At 39.9% G+C, this 27,014-nt stretch overlaps 2 non-coding genes across 2 annotated transcripts; both read left to right on the forward strand.

The window, feature by feature from the left end:
* Positions 1 to 1,776: 1,776 nt before the first annotated feature.
* On the forward strand, positions 1,777 to 1,880 carry LOC148571586 (small nucleolar RNA R71). Its single transcript, XR_015909013.1, has one exon. It is a non-coding gene; the product is annotated as a small nucleolar RNA R71 (small nucleolar RNA).
* Positions 1,881 to 20,866: 18,986 nt separating this feature from the next.
* On the forward strand, positions 20,867 to 20,974 carry LOC148571587 (small nucleolar RNA R71). The gene has a single exon (XR_015908486.1). It is a non-coding gene; the product is annotated as a small nucleolar RNA R71 (small nucleolar RNA).
* Positions 20,975 to 27,014: the final 6,040 nt, after the last annotated feature.

Below are 27,014 nucleotides of genomic sequence, written 5' to 3' on the forward strand. Positions count from 1 at the left end.
TGCAACTCTTGGTTGCCTTCCAAGGACTGTTTTAGAGTTTCAGCTGCTGGATTCCTTTCCTTCAAACACAGATAGCTACTATCATCCTTAGGCTTTTCAGGTTCTGGTTCAGGCTCAGATGCAGGTTTGAAAACTTTGAAAATGAGCTGTTCATCATGTATTCTCAGAATTAGCTCTCCTTGTTCTACATCTATGAGCGCTCTAGTAGTGGCTAGAAATGGTCTGCCCAGAATGATAGGGTGTAAGTAGCTTTCCTCCATGTCCATAATGACAAAGTCTGTGGGAAAGTAATAATCCCCCACTTTCACCAGCACATTTTCAACTACCCCTTCAGCTTGCTTCTGAGTTTTGTCAGCCAGTTGTATGATTACATCAGTGGATCTCACCTCATTCAGTTGTAGCCTCTTCATAAGAGTTAGAGGCATCACATTTATGCTAGCTCCTAGATCACAGAATCCTCTGTCAATTTTTGTTTCCCCTATGATGCAAGGGATATGAAAACTTCCTGGGTCCGTTTTCTTAGAGAGTGTGTCCTTCTTGATGAGAGCACTGCATTCTTTGTTCATTGTTACCGTTTGTCCTCCCTTCAAAACTCTTTTCCTGCTTAACAATTCCTTTAAATACTTGATGTGTGTGGGCATTTGATGAAGAATCTCAAGAAAGGGAATATTGACATGAAGAGAGTTAAATGTCTCTAGAAACCTTGAATAGGTTTTCCTTTTTTCACCTCCTCCTAACCTCTCAGGAAATGGTGCTTTTGGTTGGTATATTTCCATCATGCCTTTTTGCAGTTCCTTGGCTTGCTCAGTTCCACCTTCCTGCTTAACTTCTTCCACACCTTCCTTCAAGATTTCTGGTTCCTGCTCTGAGGACCTGATTCCTTCTTCTTCTGAGATTTCCTTCAATATGGTGATGGCCTTGCATTCTTCCCATCTTACTCTCTTTTGTTCCCCTTTAGGATTCTTTTCTGTGTCACTAGGGAACACTGCAGTTGATTTGGGTGCCTGTTGAGATAGCTCTCCTACTTGAGATTCCATCCTCTTGAGTTTTTCACCATGGTTTCTTAAGGTAGTTCTCACATCATCCCTGAAGCTCTTCAGTTCAATAATGTCTTGACTCATGGTTGCCATCATTCCTTCTATCCGGTTTAATTGATCTTGAAATTGTTGGTTCGGATTAGGTTGGGTATGTTGATTATTTTGGCCATGATATGATGGTTGGGGGTAAGTGTTTTGTGTGGCTTGGTATGATCTTTGGTTGGAGTTTTGGTATGTGGAATTGTTTTGTTGGTTGTGGTTGTAAGGTTTGTGGTTTTGTGGTTGGGTTTGTTGGTTTCCCCACCCAAAGTTTGGGTGGTTTCTCCAGCCTGGGTTGTAAGTGTTGGAATGTGGATCATATGATTGCCTTTGTTGGTTTCCCACATAGTTAACCTCATCCCAATCACCTCCTTCAATGCCTACTTCCTCTTGATCTTGTGTGTGTATTGCAGCCACTTGCTTTGTTTCTATTTGCCTGGTAAGCTCTGCTAGTTGCTTGGCAAACACCTTGTTTTGGGCTAGAATTGTATCAACATGGTTCAGCTCCATGACTCCCTTAGTGTTGTGCCTTTCTGATGCATAGTAGTACTCATTCTCAGCCACTGTCTCGATCACTTCAATGGCTTCTTCCACAGTCTTTTTCCTGTTCAATGAACCTCCTGATGAATGGTCTACAGCCTTCCTTGATTCATAAGAGAGCCCATCATAGAAGATGTGCAGTTGCACCCAATCATGGAACATGTTTGGTGGGCATTTCCTTGTCAAGTCCTTGAATCTCTCCCATGCCTCGTAGAGAGTTTCACCATCTTGTTGTCTAAAAGTCTGAACCTCAGATCGAAGCCTATTGACCTTTTGTGGAGGGTAGAAACGTGCCAGAAACTTGCTTTCCACCTCATCCCATGTTGTTAGACTCCCCCTTGGGAATGATTCCAGCCACTTAGCTGCTTTGTCCCTAAGTGAAAATGGGAACAAAAGCAGTTTATAGGCATCTTCCTGGACTCCATTGGACTTCACAGTGTCACAAATTCTCAGGAATTTTGTGAGATGTTGGTTTGGGTCTTCATTAGCACTTCCTCCAAAGGAACAATGATTCTCCACTAGTGATATTAGCTGTGGCTTGAGCTCAAAATTGTTGGCTTGAATGGGTGGTTTCTGGATGCTACTACCACAATTCCCAGAGGTTGGGTTTATGTATGAACTAAGAACCCTCCTCTCAGGGATGGCATCGTTTCCATCAGCTCTCTCATGGTTGTGAACTTCTCTATCCATGTTGAGATCTAAAGCTTCCTCAAAATTGTCCTCAGATTCTCCTTCAGATTCCTCTTCTCCCACTACTCTCTTCCCTCTTGCTTCCCTTCTAAGTCTATGAAGGGTCCTCTCTGGTTCGGTATATGGAGGAGTTGATGTCGCTCCTCTCCTACCTGTCATACAAGAACACAGCTCAAACACAAACAAGTGAAATACTCTTGGTTAATGGAAGAGTATGGTTAGCTCAATTGAGGAATTAATTCAAACAGTTGGTGAGTCAGTGAGTTAGTTGCATGAATTTAAAGGCATAAAGAAGGAAAGCATGTAACCAAGTGCAGAAATTAAAATTCAACAAGTATCTTGGACAGAATTAACAAAGCAAGAGAAAATTGCTCAATCTAGTTAGCTTCCAATTTGAGAATTGTCAATCGAAAACCAATCCCCGGCAACGGCGCCATAAACTTGATGCGCATAAACTAGTTATGCTACGATTTAGGAAATTGCACGATCGGCAAAATTCCTTCCGGCAAGTGCACCGGTTATCGTCAAGTAAAAACTCACAATAGAGTGAGGTCGAATCCCACAAGGATTGGTTGAGTGAGCAATTCGGATTAGAAGTGTGTTCTAGTTGAGCGGAATCAAGATTGAGATGAGTATTGCGGAATGTAAAAGTGGCGGGAAAAGTAAATGACAAGAAATTGAAATGGCGGAATCTTAAATTGCATGAATTAAAGAGCAGAAACTAAATTGCTGAAATTAAAAGGGAATGGGGGTGATTGCATGAATTGAGTAGCAGAATGTAAAGAGAAAGTGGAAATCAGAATTGGGGAATTCATTGGGTTATAGGAGATATTGAGATCTCCGAATCAAAACATGTTTATCTCTTCCTCAACCAATGCGTTCATTGAATTTTGCTTGGCAATCTTATATGATTGGATCCCAATTCCTTGGCTCACAATGCTCTCTAAAAACAAACAAATTCCCAATCCCTTGGTTTAAATGTTCATAAGAAGAGATGATGCTTGATCACTGATTATACCACACAATTTCATGAACCACAATTTGGTAGGATTACATGTCACAATATCCATCCAAACCCCAATCCAATCCACTGTGAGAAAGCTTCTCTAGCACGAATCCTCCATTCCTTTCCCAAGGCTCCGAAGGATTCCAAGTATGAGTAGTTTCTTTCCCAAGACAACTACTCAATGGAATTAGATCGAGAAGCTTTCTAACAAAATTCAAGAGAAAAGATTGAAGAAGAAGATAAACTATTATTGATTCATTGAATTACAATAGAGCTCCCTATCCCAATGAAAGGGGGTTTAGTGAATCATAGCTCTGAATTCAATTACAAAGAAAAGGGAAACTAGCTAAAAAGTGAAAGTAAAAGTCCCCTCTAACTTAACTTCTATCCTATTTATACACTTTCTATATTGAGCTTCAGTTGTGCTTCTTGGGCTTTGAGGCCTCTCCTTGCTTTCCTTTTGCCTTGGGTTTATGATCCATAATCTTGATGAGGTTGTTGATCCAAATCCTGTAACATTTATTGAGCCAACTTAGTGATAATCAAATAATGACACATGACTCAATAAATTGAGATTTCAAACTCATCAATCCTTCAGGCCCAATCCCATAAACCATGATATTCAATTGGGTTTCATACCAAAGTAAGTTTAAGTTAATCTTTGTGCTCAAAGACTAACTTAAATCACAATATTTTTGGCCCAGGAACCTTTTCCAAGAGTGGCGTTTAAGTTGTAGTTTAAGCTTAAACTGCAGCTTAAACGCCAGACACTTCCAGTGAGGCCTTTTGTAGAAGCACGTTTAAGCTTCAGTTTAAGGTTAAACTGAAGCTTAAACGTGGAAATGGAAGAAGGTAGCCCTGGAGAGTCATGTAGTCGAACACGTTTAAGCTTCAGTTTAAGGTTAAACTGAAGCTTAAACGTGGAGATAGGAAGGGCAGCCCTGGAGGTCGAACACGTTTAACCTCCAGTTTGAGGTCAAACTGGAGGTTAAACGTGAAAAAGGGTGGAGGCATACTGGAGGTCGAACACGTTTAACCTCCAGTTTGAGGTCAAACTGGAGGTTAAACGTGGAAGCTTAGAATGGTAGCCCTGGAGGTGTCGAACACGTTTAACCTCCAGTTTGAGGTCAAACTGGAGGTTAAACGTGGAAATGGAGAGAGCAACCCTGGAGTAGAAAAGCTGTCGAACACGTTTAAGCTCCAGTTTGAGGTCAAACTGGAGCTTAAACGTGGAATGGCTCCCTGGTACTCTTCCTGGTTCTGGCGTTTAACCTCCAGTTTGAGGTCAAACTGGAGGTTAAACGTGGAACTCCTCCCTGGGTGGCATACTCATTCTGGCGTTTAACCTCCAGTTTGAGGTCAAACTGGAGGTTAAACGTGGAATGCTTCTTTAGTGAGGCTTTTCATTCTGGCGTTTAACCTCCAGTTTGAGGTCAAACTGGAGGTTAAACTTCAATTCCAGCATTTCTTATCCTTCATGATTTTTGGCGTTTAAGCTCTAGTTTAGGCTTAAACTGGAACTTAAACTCCACATGTGATATTCAAGCTTCCTTTATTGATTTTGTTGCTTCCTTGCCTAGCCTCTTCTTCCCTGAAATCATCCAAACAATTGCATCAAAGTCTTGCAAAATTTCATGAGAAATCTTCCATTCATAGCATTTAAGTATTATAACTAAAACTCATGGAATATGCATCAAAATCATGTTGTTTGGATGGTTCATTGCTTTGTTCTTCATTTAACCATTTTTGGTTACTTTAAGCTCAAGAAAATGCATAAAACAACTAAAACTAACAGAAAAATGCTAGTGAAACTAGCCTATGATGCCTTGGCATCACCGAGCCTCATCATTTAAGTACACTCTCTTGATCCCTCTAGGCATAGTGGTGTTCTGACCCATCTCCCAAGGAACAGCAGGGTCGAGAGCTATCCTTGCCTTCACAGCATCCCAGTCAAACTGCATCTGGCCCATGTTTTCCTCAGCCTGTGCAAAACCATCTGGCTGATCGGACTTGGCTGGGAGCTGGAGAATGGTCTCTATGGCCTCCTCAGTGACCAGAATTTGCTTTCCCCTCAGGTTCACGGCATCTAGGGTAGTAAGGTAGTAGTTGCAATAGAATTCCCGGACCCAAGATGCATTGACCTCTGTCAGTGATCTCTCCAGAAAGAACCAGCCCTTTTGCTTGATTTGCTCAGTAGTGTATTGCTGGTGGGCTTCTGGAATCTTCAAGGTACGTTCCAGGTATAGATTTCTGGAGTTTGCAAAAGTCAGGTACTTTAGCTCACAGTACCGGTTTGCAAATTTTATAGGATCAGTCGAAGGGAGCAGCTGGTCAGCTTTTTCCTGCTGTGTGAAATTCTTCTCCCGCCATGAGGAATCGTGCATTAGAGAAATGATGGACTGGGAAGAATCTCCTCTCTTACGCTTGCCAGTAGCCTTGCCTTTACCTTTCCTCTGTGAGGCAGACATCCTGAAAAACAGAAAACCAGGAATGGATAAAAAAAATAGGAAAGCAAATAGGCAATTTAAACAAAGAAAACTCAAAGCGGTAAGGGAGAAATAGAATAAGGAAAATGAGTATATGAAATGTGATTGAATTTATGTTAAATGGAAAAAAATAAGCAATATGCCATGGTTAGAAAGTTAGAGGAAAGTGAAAATAATCAGAAAAGAGATCAAAAGGGTTAGTATGGTTAGGATTTGAAAAAGAAATTAGTAAATTAAAATTAGTGAGTTAGGAAGGTAAGTGGCATAGAAAAATTCCATATAACAAGGATTCACAGGTAAGAATAGAAGTACTCATAATTGAATAAAGAAAACAGGGTGATGCTGATTCGAATAGAAATAAAAAAAATCAGAAATTAGAATCAGTGAATCATAAATGCATGTTATGAACCAGGAAAGCAAAAGAGGATAAGAAAGTGGCCCTTAGCATTCATGAAATGGTTTGGGGGAGGTAGAGTAAAACAGAGTTGCCAAACCAAAACAAGAATGAAAACAATTTTCAAAAAATTTGGGCAGCATTCCAGCTAAAATTGGATTGTTCCGGAAAATAAACAGCAATCAGATCAGTTCATATGAATTAAAAGAGAGCAAGCTGCATGTACATCGATATAAAATAAACAGAAAAACTCAAGGTAAACAGCAGCAACATACAAGAAAGCAGCATATGAATCATGATTATAGCAGCAACAGATTTGCAAATAGGATAAAACAGAAGTAAGAACAATGCAAGTAAACAGACCTAGATCCACTAACCACAGCCTAAGCTACCTAACAACCTAAAAATCCACTACAACATGCAAGTCTAGCTATCCTAATTATGAACATAAACAGAATAAAAAATACAGAAAAGTGACGAACGGATAAAAAGGTTGCGTGTTGCGGAACCTGGTAAGCGGAAGGGGTGGAACAGGGAAGAAGGTGGCTGTGGCGGCGTCCGGCGCGGTGGTGGTGCACGGCGACGCGGTGGTGGCTGAGGGGGCAGTGGCGGTGAGGGTTTTGGGTTAGTGATAGAAGAAGGGGGGTGTGGTTGGGTGGCGGAGAGGGAGGGGGCGCGGCTGGGTGGCGGTGGTGGGGGGCGGTAGTCGCGGAGGCAGTGGCGGAGAGGGGAGAGGAGGAAGGGAGAAGAAGGGAGGGGAGGGGGTTGGTGCGACGGCGTACGGGGTGGCGGCGTTGTCTGGGTGGCCGGCGGTGGCGGCTGGGTGGTGGTTGGAGGGAGAGGGAGCAGAGAGGGAGAAGAGGGTTGGGGGTGGGAGGGGGGCTCGCGACTGATAGGTTCGCGGGCTGGGGGGGTTATATTTTCGAATCCACGCAGCTGCGTGGTTGGGACGAGAATGGGAGTGACGCGATCGCGTGGGGTACGCGATCGCATGAGAGGGGGGAAAGAAGGGTGATGCGATCGCATGGGTCGCGCGATCGCGTCGCTGGAAGTTGTGCTAAACGCACGACTCCAGCACCGTTTTAGCGCAACTCTCTGTCTCCTTTTGGGGTGATGTGCAATCCATGCGACGTGATCGCGTCGCTCACGCTGTCGCGTGGGATTGGTATTAGGTAAGCGACGCGATCGCGTGGGGCATGCAATCGCGTGGGCTAATTTGTGCGAAACGCATAAGGGCCGCACGATTCCAGCCCAACTTTCTGTTCGTTGGATCCTTACGCCGATATATGTATCATGCGGCCGCGTGGGTCACGCGGTCGCATGGGTGGTGCTTTTTGCGATATGACGCGATCGCATGGGGCATGCGGTCGCGTCGTGCAACCCCTTTTTTTTTTTAACTGAAAAATGTAGGATGCAGTGATGGACATGAATGCTATGCATGATTCCAGGTTTAATAAATTAAAATGAAAAAGGAAAAATGAAAGCAATTAACAAGAAATAAGTTGAAAAAGAGGCGACCATACCATGGTGGGTTGTCTCCCACCTAGCACTTTTAGTTAAAGTCCTTAAGTTGGACATTGGAAGAGTATCCTGTTATGGTGGCTTGTGTTTAAATTCGTCTAAAAATCTCCACCAGTGCTTGGAATGCCAATAGCCTCCGGGGTCCCAAACTAGGCATGTAAAGCTTCTGAGCAGCTTCAAACAAATTTTTAGGCTCTTGGGGTTACAAATGTCAGAATAAACCTCAGGATTCCAAGCCTTGCGTTTAAATCCGCCTCCGTCTTGGTCTTCATGTCTCCATCCGGGCGGCTTAAAAAGTAGAATCTCACCGTGGTGACCAAACGTTCTCTGTGATCCATGCAATTGAGCATGATACCAATCCGTGTACTTCGAGGTGAAGCGTGGAACCTTATTGAACCTGGTGCACCAGCTCTGAATAAAAGCCATTTCCCTCTTACTCTTAAAGCCGCAGAGAGCTCTAAGCTGGCCATCTGTTTCAAGCAAACCATATTCAAGTGAATAAGTAAAATTATAAGTTAAGGATTGTACCCACTTGAAGCTTGTATTGGGTGGTAATGGCCTTGGGATAGGTGTTTTTGGTGGTTCTGCAAGTTCTGTTTCCTTGTGTTCTTCTGTGAATTCTTCCACTTCCTTGCAAAGATCTTCAATTGTATATGTATCCTGGTCAAAGTCTTCTATGTCTTCCTCATCACTCGAGTCATAAATTGGAGGTTGAGAGAAATCTACCTCCGTATCATTTTCATATTCACTTGGGGAAGATTCTTCGATCTCAGAGAATTCACTTGCGGACGCAAGTTCATCACTAGGAGAACTAGACTTGTGACGATCATCATCAAGGAAATTTGCTTCTTGAATTATTCCGTCTGATTCTTCGTAAACGACTTGCCTTGGAGATTGTACGGTATCCTCCTTAGCATTAACTGTGGCATCTTGGACGGAGTTTTCCTCAATTCTGGCTTCCCAAGGAAGTTCAGCATCGCCTAGATCTTCAACCAACTCTTCTTCTTGAACAATGACAGCTTCTTCCACTTGTTCTAGTACGAATTCATTCTCTGTCTTGTCCACTGGAGTCTCTAATATTTCTTTCATGCTACGCTCTTCATCGGACTGTCCACATGGAGCCGTGGTTGATCCTTGTATATTTGAGCGCCTAGTGGCCCATTGAATTAGTGCTTGCTCCAGTTGTTGAATGGTTGTTTGAAATTTAATTACTGTTTCCTTTAGGCGATCCTTTGCTTCGTTGTTTGCCAGAATTGGACATGATACAAAGGAAAGTGGTGATGATTGGGAGCGATTGGATTGGTATTGGGGTAAGGAAGGATCATATGATGGCAAATGGTGAAGAAAAGCTTGTGAGTGTGGTGGTTCGAGGTTATGTTAAAAGGATGGTTCATATGCACGGGGTGGGGCTTGTTGGTAATTACAAGGTTGTCCACCATGTCTTTCAGCTGGGTATGCACGGTAGAATGGTCTCTGTCCAGGATATCTCGGAGGGTGTTGCTGCCAGAAGGGTTGATTAGATCCTCTTGGTTCCATCCATCCTTGATTGGTCTGACCTTGATGCACATTCCTGCGGTAACTTCTATTTCCTTTAATAATATTAGAACTAAACTCAAAGCGAGAGGGGTGAGAGTTCATAGTAGCAAATAAAGAAAAAAAAGGAAAAACAAAAGTAAATAAACAAGCAAAAGAAAAATATTTACAATAACCAATAATAAGGCACACGTTAGCAGTTCCCCGGCAACGGCACCATTTTGACGTCGGGTTTTCTACCAGTAAAGAAATTCATAGAAACGGTTGCGTTGTAGATATAGTTTCTAAACCGGCAAAAATCCCTTCGTACAAACGTGTTGGGTGCACAAGTAACAAACCCCTTTAAAAATTGTTAACCGAGTATTCAAACCTCGGGTCGTCTTCTCAAGGAACTGCGAGGAAGTATGTTCTTATTACTGGCTATAAAGGTTATAATCGGGGTTTAGAAGGTGAGAAGCAAGTAATTTAAATGACGAGTGAATTAAATGGCAATTAAGAATAAATAATAACTGTAAAGCAACTTTTAGCAAGGTAGAAAAATTAGAGGTCCAACTTAGTTATCTCTCTCAACAATAATGAAAGTTGAATCTAAACTCCACTTGGTCAACCTTCACCAGGGCAAAGGAAAGTCAAGGGACTAATTAAATTGACTTTCGAATCCTAATTATTTCCTCAGAAAAGGTTGGGATTATTTAAGTTCAGCTCAATTAGCAAGATAACGATTATCAATTATGTTGAGTTTAATAACTGTTGAGTTACTAAATTCTTAACCAGAACCAAAAGGGGAAAAGTAAAATTGCTGGAATGATAAAGAGGTCCTTAGATGGGAAGCAATGGTAACTTAAATCAAAGAGAACAATCATAAACTGAAAATACCTCAATTATCATTAATTCAAATAACAGTCTATAACATGAGAGAATTCATAAATCAAATTATAATAATCAATTCAAATGTTGGAATAAATAAACAGAAGTAATACTAAAAGAACATTAAACCTGGGATCCAGAGTTACTCTTAAAACAAGAAGAAATCCTAAATCCTAAAAGAGAAAGAAAAGATCTCCCTCTCAACTAAATCTAAATCATTGAAAGGTAAAAATATGCGAGCTCTCCTTGAATGGAAGCATTCCCACACTTTATAACCTCTGGTCTATGCTGTCTGTACTTGGATCTGGGCCAAAAAGGGCTTCAGAATTCACTGGGGGCGTATTCTGTAATTTCTAGTGCGTGGCCTCTATCACGCGTCCGCATGGGTCATGCGGTCGCGTCATTCGGAGCTTTTCCTTGCCACGCGGTCCCGTCAGTCATGCGACCGCGTCATATGCGTTCTGCTTAAGGCACGCAGTCGCGTCAGACATGCGGCCGCGTCGCTGCTGATTCGTGCTTGGAACGCGATCGCGTCATCCATGCGATCGCGTGGATACCAGTTTCTTTAAAGCTCCGTTTTGCTTTCTCCTTCCATTTTAGTATGTTTCTTTTTTCATCCTTTTAGTCATTCTGCCTTAGATAATCTGAAACTACTCAACACACTAATCACGACATCGAATGGAAATAAAGGTAATTAAAATAATTAATTTTTAAAGCTTAGGAAACATGTTTTTAACAACATGACATAATAGGGAAGGGAAAGTAAAACCATGCAATTAATGTGAATAAGTAGGTGAAGAGTTGAATAAATCACTCTAATTAAGCACAAAAGAACTCATGAAATATGGGTTTATCAGTTATCAAACTATTTGTTGATTGAGAATTGGAATTCTTCAAGAATTAATTCATCCACTTAACTTACCTTCATAGTTAGAGGTTAATAAGGTGGGGGAAGAATCCAATTCTCATCACAATTGATAAGGATAACTAGAATAGGATCTCCAGTTCTCCATACCTTGCCAAGAGATTTTATTATTGTTAATTTATTTTACTTGTCATTTAAATATACCTGTGCACATTGCCCAAACTCCAAATTTCTCAAACCCCCAAATTTACAATCTCTATAACCAATAATAAGAACATACCTCCCTGCAATTCCTTGAGAAGACGACCCGAGGTTAAATACTCGATTATCAATTTTAAAAGGGGTTTGTTACTTGTGACAACCAAAATGTTTGTACGAAGGGATTTCTGTCGGTTTAGAGACTATATCTACAACGCGACTGTTTTTATGACATTCTTTACTAGCAAAAATCCTAACGTCAGAGCCTCTCTAGCTTAGCAGCCATAGTCTCTAATCTATCTAAAACCACACTAAGTTTCATGACTGAAATAAGGTCCTCCATTAGAAATTTGGAGGCACAGGTGGGTCAGCTGAGTAAGAAAGTTACTGAACTCCCTCCCAGTACTCTCCCAAGCAATACAGAAGAGAATCTAAAAAGAGAGTGTAAGGCCATAAACATGTCCCACACGGCCGAACCTGTAGAGGAGGGAGAGGCAGTGAACGTCCACTGGCCTCCAAGGAGTTCCCTAATGAGGAACCAAAGGAATCTGATGCTCATATAGAGACCATAGAGATTCCAATGAACCTACTTCTTCCATTCATGAGCTCTGATGAGTATTCTTCTTCTGAAGAAGATGAAGATATTGCTGAAGAGCAAGTTGCTAAGTATCTTGGAGCAATCATGAAGCTAAATGCCAAGTTATTTGGTAATGAGACTTGGAAGGATGACCCTCCATTGCTCATCAATGAGCTGAATGATCCGGTTCAACTGAAATTACCTCAGAAGAGACAGGATCCTTGAAAGTTCTCACTACCTTGTCCCATAGGCACCATGACCTTTGAGAAGGCTCTGTGTGACCTAGGGTCAAGTATAAACCTCATGCCCCTCTCTGTAATGGAGAAACTAGGGATCCTTGAGGTGCAAGCTGCAAGAATCTCACTAGAGATGGTAGACAATTCAAGGAAACAAGCTTATGGACTTGTAGAGGATGTCTTGGTAAAGGTTAAAGGCCTTTACATCCCTGCTGATTTCATAATCCTGGAAACTGGGAAGAATATGGATGAATCCATCATCCTTGGCAGACCCTTCCTAGCCACAACAAAAGCTGTGATTGATGTTGACAGAGGAGAGTTGGTCCTTCAAGTGAATGAGGACTTGGTGTGCGAAATTGTGATCATTCCATTCCTTGGTAACGGCGCTAAAAACTCAATACGCACGTTCATGATCTTATATCTATTTCACAACTTCGTACAACTAACCAGCAAGTGCACTGGGTCGTCCAAGTAATAAACCTTACGTGAGTAAGGGTCGATCCCATGGAGATTGTCGGCTTGAAGCAAGCTATGGTCACCTTGTAAATCTCAGTCAGGCGGATTAAATTGTATTAAGAAATTATAGTGGACGAAAATTAAATATAATATAAAATAGGATAGTGGTACTTATGTAATTCATTGATGAGAATTTCAGATAAGCGTATAGAGATACTTTCGTTCCTCTGATCTCTGCTTTCCTACTGCCTTCATCCAATCAATCCTACTCCTTTCCATGGCAAGCTTTATGTAGGACATCACCGTTGTCAATGGCTACATCCCATCCTCCTGTGAAAATGGTCCAATGCGCTATCACTGCATGGCTAATCATCTGTCAGTTCTCGATCATACTGGAATAGGATTTACTATCCTTTTACGTCTGTCACTACGCCCAGCACTCGCGAGTTTGAAGCTCGTCACAGCCATCCCTTCCCAGATCCTACTCGGAATACCACGGACAAGGTTTAGACTTTCCGGATCTCAGGAATAGCCATCCATGGGTTCTAACTTATACCACAAAGACACTAATAACTCGGACTCGGTCCCCTGTACTAGATATCCAAGAGATATCCATTCAATCTAAGGTAGAACGGAAGTGGTTGTCAGGCATGTGTTCATAAGTTGAGAATGATGATGACTTTCTCGATCATCATATCCATCATACTGAAGTACGAATGAATATCTTAGAAGCGGAATAAGTTGAATTGAATAGAAAAACAGTAGTACTTTGCATTAATCTTTGAGGAACAGCAGAGCTCCACACCTTAATCTATGGTGTGTAGAAACTCTACCGTTGAAAAATACATAAGTGAAAGGTTCAGGCATGGCCGAGAGGCCAGCCCCCAAAACGTGATCAAAGGATCAAAAGATAATCCAAAGATGAAAACTCAATAGTAAAAAGTCCTATTTATACTAGACTAGCTACTAGGGTTTACAGAAGTAAGTAAATGATGCAGAAATCTACTTTCGGGGCCCACTTGGTGTGTGCTTGGGCTGAGCTTGAAGTTTACACGTGGAGAGGTTATTCTTGGAGTTGAACGCCAGTTTGTAACGTGTTTCTGGCGTTGAACTCCACTTTGCAGCCTGTTTCTGGCGCTGGACGCCATACTACAGCATGGAACTGGCGTTGAACGCCAGTTTACATCGTCAATCCTTATCCAAAGTATGAACTATTATATATTTCTGGAAAGCCCTGGATGTCTACTTTCTAACGCAATTGGAAGCGTGCCATTTGAGGTTCTGTAGCTCCAGAAATTCCACTTTGAGTGCAGGGAGGTCAGAATCCATCAGCATCAGCAGTCCTTCTTCAACCTCTGAATCTGATTTTTGCTCAAGTCCCTCAACTTCAGCCAGAAAATACCTGAAATCACAAAAAAATATACAAACTTATAGTAAATTCCAGAAATGTGAATTTAATATAAAAACTAAAAAAACATCCCTAAAAGTAACTAGATCCTACTAAAAACATACTAAAAACAATGCGAAAAAGCGTATAAATTATCCGCTCATCACAACACCAAACTTAAATTGTTGCTTGTCCCCAAGCAACTGAAAATTAAATAGGATAAAAAGAAGAGAATATACTATAAATTCCACAATATCAATGAAACATAGCTCCAATCAGATGAGCAGGACTTGTAGCTTTTTGCCTCTTGAATAGTTTTGGCATCTCACTTTATCCATTGAAGTTCAGAATGATTGGCATCTATAGGAACTTAGAATTCAGATAGTTAATGACAAGTCATCTTAGCCTAGTTTCACTAGCCTTTTTCTTTTGTTTTCAACTGAATTATGCACTTTCTTGAGCCATAAGTAAGCCAATTGGGTAGATTTTCATGTTTCCTTTGATTTAATCAACCATGTATGAATTCATGCTATTTCATGAGGTTTTATGCTATAATTGTCACATATTATGAAAGAATGAATATCTCATGATTTTGAGCATACCTTTGATGCGTTTTGTTGATTGATGATAGGTGAAGAAAGCTTGGAGAAAGGGTGAAGCAAGAAGGAATCGTTAGGAGGAAGAGAGGACAAAAAGTTTGAGCAAAAGTTTGCCTCAAACTTTAGCTCAAACTTTTGGATTAATTGAAAATGAACCAGGAAGCAAAAAGCTGGACCAAAAGTTAGCCTCAAACTTTTTGGCTAACTTTTGGGAAAAAGCTGGAGCAAAAGTTAGCCCCTAACTTTTTGGCTAACTTTTGGGCAAAAGCTGGAGCAAAAGTTAGCCCCTAACTTTTTGGCTAACTTTTGGCATCACAAAACACTCCCTGGATGAGCAAAAGTTTGCGCCAACGTTAGCCCCTAACTTTTTGGCTAATGTTGGCGCATGAAAAACATTCCCTGGACTAGCAAAAGTTTGTGCCAACGTTAGCCCCTAACTTTTTGGCTAACGTTGGCGCCATGAATAAGCAAGGGGAGGCCAACGTTGGAGCAAAAGTTAGACCCCTAACTTTTGCCCCAACGTTGGTATCAGCAAGGAAGGGTGCTGATGTGAAAAGTTGGAGCAAAAGTTAGCCCCTAACTTTTACTCCAACTTTTACTCAAGCTTTCATAATTCTAACCCGGTTCAATTCGGTTCTTCCCCAAACTCCAAGAGCAATCAACCAAGGCCTATCTCAACCCAATTCCATCAAGAGCAAAGGCCCAATTGAAGGCTTGAAGACCATTTGAAGAAAGTGTATAAATAGCATAGAATTTAAGTTTTTAAGGGAGCTTCCCTTTTAGTTTTTCAGAATAGCTTTCTTTTCGGTTCGCTTAGAGCTCACTTTTACATTCCTTAGCATTGTTGTTTTAATTCAAGAGAATTTGGGAGGAGAATTGATCTCTCTTCTTCCTTGTTCTTGCCCAGCACTCTTTACTTTTCTTGTCTTGGATCTTGGGTGGAGAATTGAAGAACTTCTGTTTCAATTTCACCTTGGGATCTTGTTTAATTTTCTACTTAATTGAATTTCAGTTTCGGTTAATTGCTTTTCATCTACTTTCTTTGCAATCTACATTTCCTTTGCAATTGTTCTTGTTGGATCTAGGAAGGCATTGAGATCTAGACTTGGTTTTCTAGTCTCTTGGGTCCTGAGATCCGGATTTCCCATTTCCCATTCCCTGTTTACTATTTTCATGCTTATTTACATTTCTGTTTTAAGATCCGGTTTGATTCAAGACATCCTTTACTTCTCTGTTTGTTGCAATTTACTTTTCTTTGTTTAATTTCTGCAAATCCAACTCCCAATTCCCTTTACAATTCAAGCCATTTACATTTCTTGCACTTTCAGATTCTGTAATTTACATTTCTTGCGTTCTAAGTTTCTGCCATTTAATTTCTTTCTCTTTAAGATTCAGCACTTTAAATTCCAGTTCTCTTTAATTTCATGCAATTCACCCATTTCCTTTACTTTCTATGCAATTTAAATTCTGCAAATCACAAATCTCTCAACCAAATCTTGATTCGCTTGACTAAATCAACCACTAAACTAAAATTGCTCAATCCTTCAATCCCTGTGGGATCGACCTCACTCCCGTGAGTTATTATTACTTGATGCGACCCGGTGCACTTGCCGGTTAGATCTGGGTATTTTGGAGAAATTCGTTTTTCCGCAAAAATATCCCATCAATAGAGTTATTGATTCTCCTAGTTCAGTATGTTGATTCTTGAACACATCTACTTTATGAGTCTTGGCCGTGGCCCTAAGCACTTTGTTTTCCAGTATTACCACCGGATACATAAATGCCACAGACACATAACTAGGTGAACCTTTTCAGATTGTGACTCAGCTTTGCTAAAGTTCCCAATTAGAGGTGTCTAGGGTTCTTAAGCACACTCTTCTTTTGCTTTGGACCTTGACTTTAACCGCTCAGTCTCAAGCTTTCACTTGACACCTTCACGCCACAAGCACATGGTTAGGGACAGCTTGGTTTAGCTGCTTAGGCCAGGATTTTATTCCTTGAGGCCCTCCTATCCACTGATGCTCAAAGCCTTGGGATCCTTTTTATTACCCTTGCCTTTTAGTTTTAAGGGTTATTGGCTTTTTTGCTGTTGCCTTTTAGTTTAAAGAGCTTTTGGCTTTTTCTGCTTGCTTTTTTTTAATTTTTTTAATTTTTTTTTGCCATTTTTTTTTCTGCAAGCTTTGTATTCACTGCTTTTTCTTGCTTCAAGAATCATTTTTATGATTTTTCAGATTATCAAATAACATGTCTCCTATTCATCATTCTTTCAAGAGCCAACATATTTAACATTCTTAAACAACAACTTCAAAAGACATATGCACTGTTCAAGCATTCATTCAGAAAACAAAAAGTATTGTCACCACATCAATATAATTAAACTAAGTTCAAGGATAAATTCGAAACTCATGTACTTCTTGTTCTTTTGAATTAAAAACATTTTTCATTTAAGAGAGGTGATGGATTCATAGGACATTCATAACTTTAAGACAAAGTTACTAAATACTAATGATCATGTAATATGACACTAACATAGATAAACACTTAACATAAAGAAAACGAAAAATAGAAAATTTAAGAACAAGGAATGAGTCCACCTTAGTGGTGGTGGTGTTTCCTTCTTGAGGAACCAATGATGTCCTTGAGCTCTTCTATGTCTCTTCCTTGTCTTTGTTGCTCCTCCCTCATTGCTCTTTGATCTTTTCTAATTTCATGAAGGATGATGGAGTGCTCTTGATGTTCCACCCTTAGTTGTCCTATGTTGGAACTCAGTTCTTCTAGGGAGGTGTTGATTTGCTCCCAAAAATTCTGTGGAGGAAAGTACATCCCTTGAGGCATCTCAGGGATTTCTTGGTGATGAGCTTCTTCATGCGTCTCTTGAGATCCATGAATAGGCTCTCTTGTTTGCTCCATCCTTTTCTTAATGATGGGCTTGTCCTCTTCAATGAGGATATCTCCCTCTATGTCAATCCCAACCGAATTGCATAGGTGGCAAATAAGGTGAGGAAAGGCTAACCTTGCCATAGTGGAGGACTTGTCAGCTACTTTGTAGAGTTCTTGAGGTATAATCTCATGAACCTCCACTTCCTCCCCAATCATGATGCTATGGATCATGATGGCCCGGTCTATTGTAACTTTAGACCGGTTGCTAGTGGGAATGATTGAGCATTGAATGAACTCCAACCATTCTCTAGCTACAGGCTTAAGGTCCAGTCTTCTCAGTTGAACCGGTTTGCCTTTTGAGTCAATCTTCCATTGAGCTCCTTCCACACATATGTCCATGAGGACTTGGTCCAACCTTTGATCAAAGTTGACTCTTCTTGTGTAGGGGCGTGCGTTCTCTTCCATCATTGGCAAGTTGAACGCCAACCTCACATTTTCCGGATTAAAATCTAAGTATTTCCCCCGAACCATGGTGAGATAATTCTTTGGGTTCGGGTTCTTACTTCGATCATGGTTCCTAGTGATCCATGCATTGGCATAGAACTCTTGAACCATTAGAATTCTGACTTGTTGGATGGGGTTTGTTAGAACTTCCCAACCCCTTCTTTGGATCTCATGTCGGATCTCCGGATACTCATTTTTCTTGAGTTTGAAAGGGATCTCGGGGATCACCTTCTTCTTGGCCACAACATCATAGAAGTGGTCTTGATGGGCTTTGGAGATGAATTTCGGAGGTAGAAGCTTTTGTCTTCCCTTTTCCTTTTCGAGAGGATTCTCTGGTCTTAGGTGCCATCAATGGTAATGGAAAAACAAAAAGCTTATGCTTTTACCACACCAAACTTAGAATATTGCTCGCCCTCGAGCAAGAGAAGAAAGAAAAGAAGAAGAAGAAGAAGATATGGAAGAGAGGGAGAGAGGGTTGTGTTTCGGCCAAGAAGGGGATGAGAGGGTTGTGTTGTGTGAGAATGAAGAAGAATAGAGAGGTTTATATAGTAGAGGGAGAGGGGTTAAGGTTCGGCCATATGGGGTGGGTTTGGGTGGGAAAGTGATTTTGAATTTTGAAGGTAGGTGGGGTTTGTGAGGTAGGTTTATAGGGAAGAGTGGATGGATGTGAGTGGTGAATGGGTAATAGGGAAGAGAGAGATTGAGGTGATTGGTGAAGGGTTTTGGGGAAAGGTGTTTATTGGGAAGAGAGGATGAATGAGAAGAGGGGAGAGTTTGAGCGGAGGTAGGTGGGGATCCTGTGGGGTCCACAGATGCTGAGATGATCCTGTGGGGTCCACAGATCCTGAGGTGTCAAGGATTTACATCCCTGCTCTATTGAGGCATGTAAAATGCCTTTGCATGCAATTCTGGCATTTAAACGCCGAATTGATGCTTGTTCTGGGCGTTCAACGCCCAAATGCAGCATGTTTCTGGCGTTCAACGCCAGTTCTATGCTTGTTTCTGGCGTTCAGCGCCAGCTTTCCTCAGTGTGCATTCCTGGCGTCTGAACGCCAGGATGCTGCTTGTTTTTGGCGTTCAACGCCAGATCCATGCTCTGTTCTGGTGTTGAACGCCAGCCAGATGCTCCTTATTGGCGTTTAAACGCCAGTAAGCCCTTCCTCCAGGGTGTGATTTTTTTCTGCTATTTTTTATTCTGTTTTTAATTTTTCTATTTATTTTGTGACTCCACATGATCATGAACCTAATAAAACATGAAAGAACAATAAAAATAAAAATAAAATTAGATAAATAAAAATTGGGTTGCCTCTCAACAAGCGCTTCTTTAATGTCAATAGCTTGACAGTGAGCTCTCATGGAGCCTCACAGATGTTCAGAGCATTGTTGAGACTTTCCAACACCAAACTTAGAGTTTGGATATGGGAGTTCAATACCAAACTTAGAGTTTGGTTGTGGCCTCCTAACACCAAACTTAGAGTTTGACTGTGGGGGCTCTGGTTGACTCTGCAGTGAGAGAAGCTTTTCATGCTTCCTCTCCATGGTTACAGAGAGAGATCCTTGAGTTTTAAACACAAGGTTTCCTCATTTAGTTGAAGGATCAATTCTCCTCTGTCCACATCAATCACAGCTCTTGCTGTGGCTAGGAAGGGTCTTCCAAGGATGATGGATTCATCCTCATCCTTCCCAGTATCTAGGATTATGAAATCAGCAGGGATGTAAAGGCCTTCAACCTTTACTAACATGTCCTCTACTTGTCCGTAAGCCTGTTTTCTTGAATTGTCTGCCATCTCTAACTAGATTCTAGCAGCCTGCACCTCAAAGATTCTAAGTTTCTCCATTATAGAGAGTGGCATGAGGTTTATTCCTGACCCAAGGTCACATAGAGCCTTCTCAAAGGTCATGGTGCCTATGGTGCAAGGTATTAGGAATTTTCCAGGATCCTATTTCTTCTGAGGCAATCTCAGTTGATCCAATGCATTTAGTTCATTGGTGAACAGGGGAGGTTCATCTTCCCAAGTCTCATTACCAAATAAATTGGCATTCAGCTTCATGATTGCACCAAGGAACTTGGCAACTTGCTCTTCAGTAACATCCTCATTCTCTTCAGAAGAAGAATACTCATCAGAGCTCATGAAGGGCGTAAGAAGGTTTAATGGAATCTCTATAGTCTCTAGATGAGCCTCAGATTCTTTTGGTTCCTCAAAGGGAAACTCCTTATTGATCACTAGACGTCCCAGGAGGTCTTCCTCCTTGGGATTCACGTTCTTCCCTTCCTCCTTGGATTCGACCATGATGGTTATATCAATGGCCTTGCAATCTCTCTTTGGATTCTCTTCTGTATTGCTTGGGAGAGTACTAGGAGGGGTTTCAGTGATCTTCTTACTCAGCTGGCCCACTCGTGCCTCCAAATTCCTAATGGATGACCTTGTTTCATTCATGAAACTTAGAGTGGCCTTAGATAGATCAGAGACTAAATTTGCTAAGCTAGATGGATTCTGCTCAGAATTCTCTGTCTGTTGCTGAGTGGATGATGGAAAAGGTTTACTATTGTTAAACCTATTTCTTCCACCATTATTAAAGCCTTGTTGAGGCTTTTGTTGATCCTTTCATGAGAAATTTGGATGATTTCTCCATGAGGGGTTATAGGTGTTCCCATAGGGTTCACCCATGTAATTTACCTCTGCTATTGCAGGGTTCTTAGGATCATAAGCTTCTTCCTCAGAAGATGCCTCTTGAGTACTGTTGGATGCAGCTTGCATTCCATTCAGACTCTGAGAAATCATATTGACTTGCAGTCAATATTTTATTCTAAGCCAATATGGCATTCAGAGTATCAATTTCAAGAACTCCCTTCTTCTGAGGCGTCCCATTACTTATAGGATTCCTCTCAGAAGTGTACATGAACTGGTTATTAGCAACCATGTCAATGAGTTCTTGAGCTTCTGTAGGCGTTTTCTTTAGGTGAATGGATCCACCTGCAGAAGTATCCAATGACATCTTAGCTAATTTAGACAGGCCATCATAGAATATATCCAGGATGGTCCATTCTAAAAGCATGTCAGAAGGACACTTTTTGGTCAGTTGCTTGTATCTCTCCCAAGCTTCATAGAGGGATTCACCTTCTTTCTGTCTGAAGGTTTGAACATACACTCTAAGCTTACTCAGCTTTTGAGAAGGAAAGAACTTGGCTAAGAAAGCCGTGACCAGCTTATCCCAAGAGTTCAGGCTATCCTTGGGTTGAGAGTCCAACCATATTCTAGCTCTGTCTCTTACAGCAAACGGGAAAAGCATAAGCCTGTAGACCTCGGGGTCAACCCCATTGGTCTTAACAGTATCACAGATTTGCAAGAACTCAGTTAAGAACTGAAAAGGATCTTCAGATGGAAGTCCATGAAACTTGCAGTTCTGTTGCATCAGAGAAACTAATTGAGGTTTCAGCTCAAAATTGTTTGCTCCAATGGCAGGAATAGAGATGCTTCTTCCATGTAAATTGGAATTAGGTGCAGTAAAGTCACCAAGCATCCTCCTTGCATTATTATTATTTTCGGCTGCCATCTCCTATTCTTGTTCGAAATTTCCTGTAAGGTTGTCTCTGGATTATTGTATTTTAACTTCTCTTAGTTTTCTTTTCAGAGTCCTTTCAGGTTCAGGATCTGCTTCAACAAGGATGTTCTTGTCCTTGCTCCTGCTCATATGAAAAAGAAGAAAACAGAAAATAATAGGGATCCTCTTTGCCTCAGTAGAGAGAGGTTCCTTTGTGTGAGTAGAAGAAGAAAAAAATGTAATGTAAAGAAGAGAAGAGGAAAAACTCAAACACAGAGAGGGAGGTGGTGTTCGAATTTTTGGATGGGAGAGAAGTGTTAGTAGATGAATAAGTAAATAGAAGGAGATGAGAGAGAGAATTTCGAAATTTAATTAAAATAAAAATTAAATTTGAAAGTTAGATTTCGAAAATAAATTTTAAAAAGGAGTTGATGATTTTCGAAAATTAAAGGAAGAATAAAATTCAAATTAAAATTTAAAATAATTAATTAATTAAAAAGAAATTTTGAAAAAGGGGAGAGGGAATTTTTGAAAATAAGAGAGAGGATTAGTTAGGTAGTTTTGAAAAAGATATGATTGAAACAAAAAGATAAGATTTGAAAATCAATTTTAAAAAGATAAGAAGTTGGAAAAGATTTTGAAATTGAATTTGAAAAAAATATGATTGAAATTTTAATTTGAAAAATATTTGAAAAGAAAATTAAAAAGATTTGATTTTGAAAACTAAAGTTGATTACTTGACTAACAAGAAACTAAAAAGATATGATTCTAGAGTTTAAAGATTGAACCTTTTCTTACTAGGCAAGTAACAACTTAATATTTTTGAATCAATCACATTAAATGTTAGTAACTAATTCGAAAATCATGAACTAAAATTAAGAAAAAGATTTTTTGAAAATTAATTTGAAAAATTTTCGAAAATATTAGAAAGATTTTGAAAAAGATTTGATTTTTGAAAAAGATTTTGAAAAGATAAGATTTTTAAATTGAAAATTTGATTTGATTCATAAGAAACAATTAAATTTAAAAACTTTTTGACTAAATCAAATCATATTTTCGAAAATTTTGAGTAAAATAAGGAAAAGATATTTTTTTGATTTTTGAATTTTTAATGAAGAAAGAGAAAAACATGAAAAAGACTCATAACATAAAAATTATGAATCAAAACACACAATGCATGCAAGAACACTATGAATGTCAAGATGAACACCAAGAACACTTTGAAGATCAAGATGAACATCAAGACTTATTTTTGAAAATTTTTAATGAAAGAAGAACATACAAGACACCAAACTTAGAAATTTTCAAACTTCAGAAACTAACAAATTAAAAATGCATATGAAAAATAAGAAAAGACACAAAACAAGAAAATATGAAGATCAAACAAGAAGACTTACCAAGAACAACTTAAAGATCATGAAGAACACTATGAATGCATGAATTTTCGAAAAATGCATAAATTTTTTTAAAAAAATGCAATTGACACCAAACTTAAAAATTGACTCTAGACTCAAATAAGAAACAACAAATATTTTTGATTTTATGATTTTATTAATTTTTTTGGATTTTTGTATATTTTTATTATTTTTGAAAACATATAGGAAAAAGGAAGCAATGAATTCAAAGTCCTCAATCAAGATTCTAGGAATCATACCAGGTTAGTCTAAAGCTTGATGGCCAGCCAAACTTCAGAATACCATTTTGAAACTTTAGAATTCATTCTTAAAAAATTTTATAATAATTTTCAAAAAACAAGGGAAAATTTTTTTGAAAGATTTTTGAAGAAATTTTTTTTTGAAATAAAACAAAAAGAAAATTACCTAATCTGAGCAACAAGATGAACCGTCAGTTGTCCAAACTCGAACAATCCCCGGCAACGGCGCCAAAAACTTGGTGTGCGAAATCGTGATCATTCCATTCCTTGGTAACGGCGCTAAAAACTCAATACGCACGTTCATGATCTTATATATGTTTCACAACTTCGTACAACTAACCAGCAAGTGCACTGGGTCGTCCAAGTAATAAACCTTACGTGAGTAAGGGTCGATCCCACGGAGATTGTCGGCTTGAAGCAAGCTATGGTCACCTTGTAAATCTCAGTCAGGCAGATTAAATTGTATTAAGAAATTATAGTGGATGAAAATTAAATGTAATATAAAATAGGATAGTGGTACTTATGTAATTCACTGGTGAGAATTTCAGATAAGCGTATAGAGATACTTTCGTTCCTTTGATCTCTGCTTTCCTACTGTCTTCATCCAATCAATCCTACTCCTTTCCATGGCAAGCTTTATGTAGGACATCACCGTTGTCAATGGCTACATCCCATCCTCCAGTGAAAATGGTCCAATGCGCTGTCACTGCATGGCTAATCATTTGTCGGTTCTCGATCATACTGGAATAGGATTTACGATCCTTTTGCGTCTGTCACTACGCCCAGCACTCGCGAGTTTGAAGCTCGTCACAGCCATCCCTTCCCAGATCCTACTCGGAATACCACAGACAAGGTTTAGACTTTCCGGATCTCAGGAATGGCTATCCATGGGTTCTAACTTATACCACGAAGACACTAATAACTCGGACTCGGTCCCCTGTATTAGATATCCAAGAGATATCCATTCAATCTAAGGTAGAACGGAAGTGGTTGTCAGGCACGCGTTCATAAGTTGAGAATGATGATGACTGTCTCGATCATCACATCCATCATATTGAAGTACAAATTAATATCTTAGAAGCAGAATAAGTTGAATTGAATAGAAAAATAGTAGTACTTTGCATTAATCTTTGAGGAATAGCAGAGCTCCACACCTTAATCTATAGTGTGTAGAAACTCTACCGTTAAAAAATACATAAGTGAAAGGTTCAGGAATGGCCGAGAGGCCAGCCCCCAAAACGTGATCAAAGGATCAAAAGATAATCCAAAGATGAAAACTCAATAGTAAAAAGTCCTATTTATACTAGACTAGCTACTAGGGTTTACAGAAGTAAGTAAATGATGCAGAAATCCACTTCCGGGGCCCACTTGGTGTGTGCTTGGGCTGAGCTTGAAGTTTACACATGGAGAGGTCATTCTTGGAGTTGAACGCCAGTTTGTAACGTGTTTCTGGCGTTGAACTCCACTTTGCAGCCTGTTTTTGGCGCTGGACGCCAGACTATAGCATGGAACTGGTGTTGAATGCCAGTTTATGTCGTCAATCCTTATTTAAAGTATTGACTATTATATATTTCTGGAAAGTCCTGGATGTCTACTTTCCAACGTAATTTGAAGCGCGCCATTTGGGATTCTGTAGCTCCAGAAAATCCACTTTGAGTGCAGGGAGGTCAGAATCCAACAGCATCAGCAGTCCTTCTTCAACCTCTGAATCTGATTTTTGCTCAAGTCCCTCAATTTCAGCCAGAAAATACCTGAAATGACACAAAAACACACAAACTCATAGTAAAGTCCAGAAATGTGAATTTAACATAAAAACTAATAAAAACATCCCTAAAAGTAACTAGATCCTACTAAAAACATACTAAAAACAATGCCAAAAAGCGTATAAATTATCCGCTCATCAGGACTACCTTGTGTTTAAGGCTCAAGGATCTCCCTCTGTAACCATGGAGAGGAAGCATGAAAAGCTTCTCTCAAATAAGAGTCAAACAGAGCCCCCACATTCAAACTCTAAGTTTGGTGTTGGGAGGCCATCATCATGCTCTGGGTATCTGTGAGGCTCCATGAGAGCCCACTGTCAAGCTATTGACATTAAAGAAGCGCTTATTGGGAGGCAACCCAATTTTATTCAATTATATTTATGTTAAATTTCTATTGTTATTTTATGTTTTCCTTAGGTTGATGATCATGTGGAGTCACAAAAACAACTGCAAAAATCAAAGCAAAATAAAAAACAACATTAAAAATAGCACACCATAGAGGAGGAGCTTACTGGCATTTAAACACGAGTAAGGGTAGCAGAATGGACGTTAAACGCCCAGTTTGGCACCATTCTGGGCGTTTAACGCCAAAAAAGGGCACCAGACTGGCGTTTAACGCCAGAAAAGGGTATCAAGCTGGCATTTAACGCCAGAAAAGGGAGAAAAGCTGCCGTTAAATGCCAGAAATGGGCAGCAACCTGGCATTTAAATGCTAGGATTGGCACTCCAAGGGTCATTTACACGCCAAAATGGTGCAGGGATGAGAAATCCTTGACACCTTAGGATCTGTGGACCCCATAGGATCCCCACCTACCTCAACTCTCTCTCTCTCTTCTTCACAAAACACCCTTCCTCAAAAACCCCTCATCCCTCCTTCATTTCCACACATTATAAACACTTCTTTCCCCCATCCTTGGCCGAAACACTCACACCTCCCCATCTCCTTCATTTTCTTCATCTTCTACTCCCTTCTTTCTTTTTTTACTCGAGGACGAGCAAACCTTCTAAGTTTGGTGTGGTAAAAGCGTTGCTTTTTATTTTTCCATAATCATTTATGGCACCTAAGGCCGAAGAAACCTCTAGAAAGAGGAAAGAGAAGGCAAAATCTTCCAACTCTGAGTCATGGGAGATGGAGAGATTCATCTCAAAAGCCCATCACTAGAAAGAGGATGGAGCAAACAAGAGAGCCCACTCATGGATCTCAACAAGAACATGAGGAAATTCCTCATCATGAACTCCCTGAGATGCCTCAAGGGATGCACTTTCCTCTACAAAACTATGGGGAGCAAATCAACACCTCTTTAGGAGATTTGAGTTCCAATATGGAGCAACTAAAAATGGAGCACCAAGAGCACTCCATTATTCTCCATGAAATTAGAGAAGACCAAATAGCCATGAGAGAAGAGAAACAAAGGCAAGGAAGAGACATTGAGGAGCTAAAACACTCCATAAGATCTTCAAGAGGAAGAACTAGCCGCCATCACTAAGGTGGACCCGTTCTTTAATTTCCTTGTTCTTTATGTTCTATATATGTTTGTGTCTTTATTACATGATCATTAATGTCTTAGTATCTATGCTTTAAAGTTATGAATATCCTATAAATCCTTCACCTTTCTTAAAATAGAAAAATGTTTTTAATTGCAAAAGAAAAAGAAGTACATGAATTTCGAATTTTAAAATAGTTTAATTATTTTGATGTGGTGGCAATACTTTTTGTTTTTCTGAATGAATGCTTGAACAGTGCATAGTTCTGATATTGTTGTTTATGAATGTTAAATTTTTTGGCTCTTGAAAGAATAATGAAAAAGGAAAAATGTTATTGATAATTTGAAAAATCATAAAATTGATTCTTGAAGCAAGAAAAAGCAGTGAATATAAAGCTTGCGAAAAAAAAGAGGCAAAAAAATAAAAAAAAAAAGAAAGAAAAAGAAAAAGTAAGCAGAAAAATCCAATAACCCTTTAAACCAAAAGGCAAGGGTAAAATAAAAAGGATACAAGGCTTTGAGCATTAATGGATAGGAGGGACCACAGGAATAAAATCCTAGCCTAAGCGGCTAAACCAAGCTGTCCCTAACCATGTGCTTGTGGCGTGAAGGTGTCAAGTGAAAAGCTTGAGACTGATCGGTTAAAGTCGTGGTCCAAAGCAAAAAGAGTGTGCTTAAGAGCTCTGGACACCTCTAATTGGGGACTCTAGCAAAGCTGAGTCACAATCTGAAAAGGTTTACCCAGTTATGTGTCTGTG

This window comes from Arachis ipaensis, chromosome B3, assembly GCF_059453495.1.
Source record: "Arachis ipaensis isolate K30076 ecotype BB chromosome B3, ASM5945349v1, whole genome shotgun sequence".
Taxonomy (NCBI): Eukaryota; Viridiplantae; Streptophyta; class Magnoliopsida; order Fabales; family Fabaceae; genus Arachis; species Arachis ipaensis.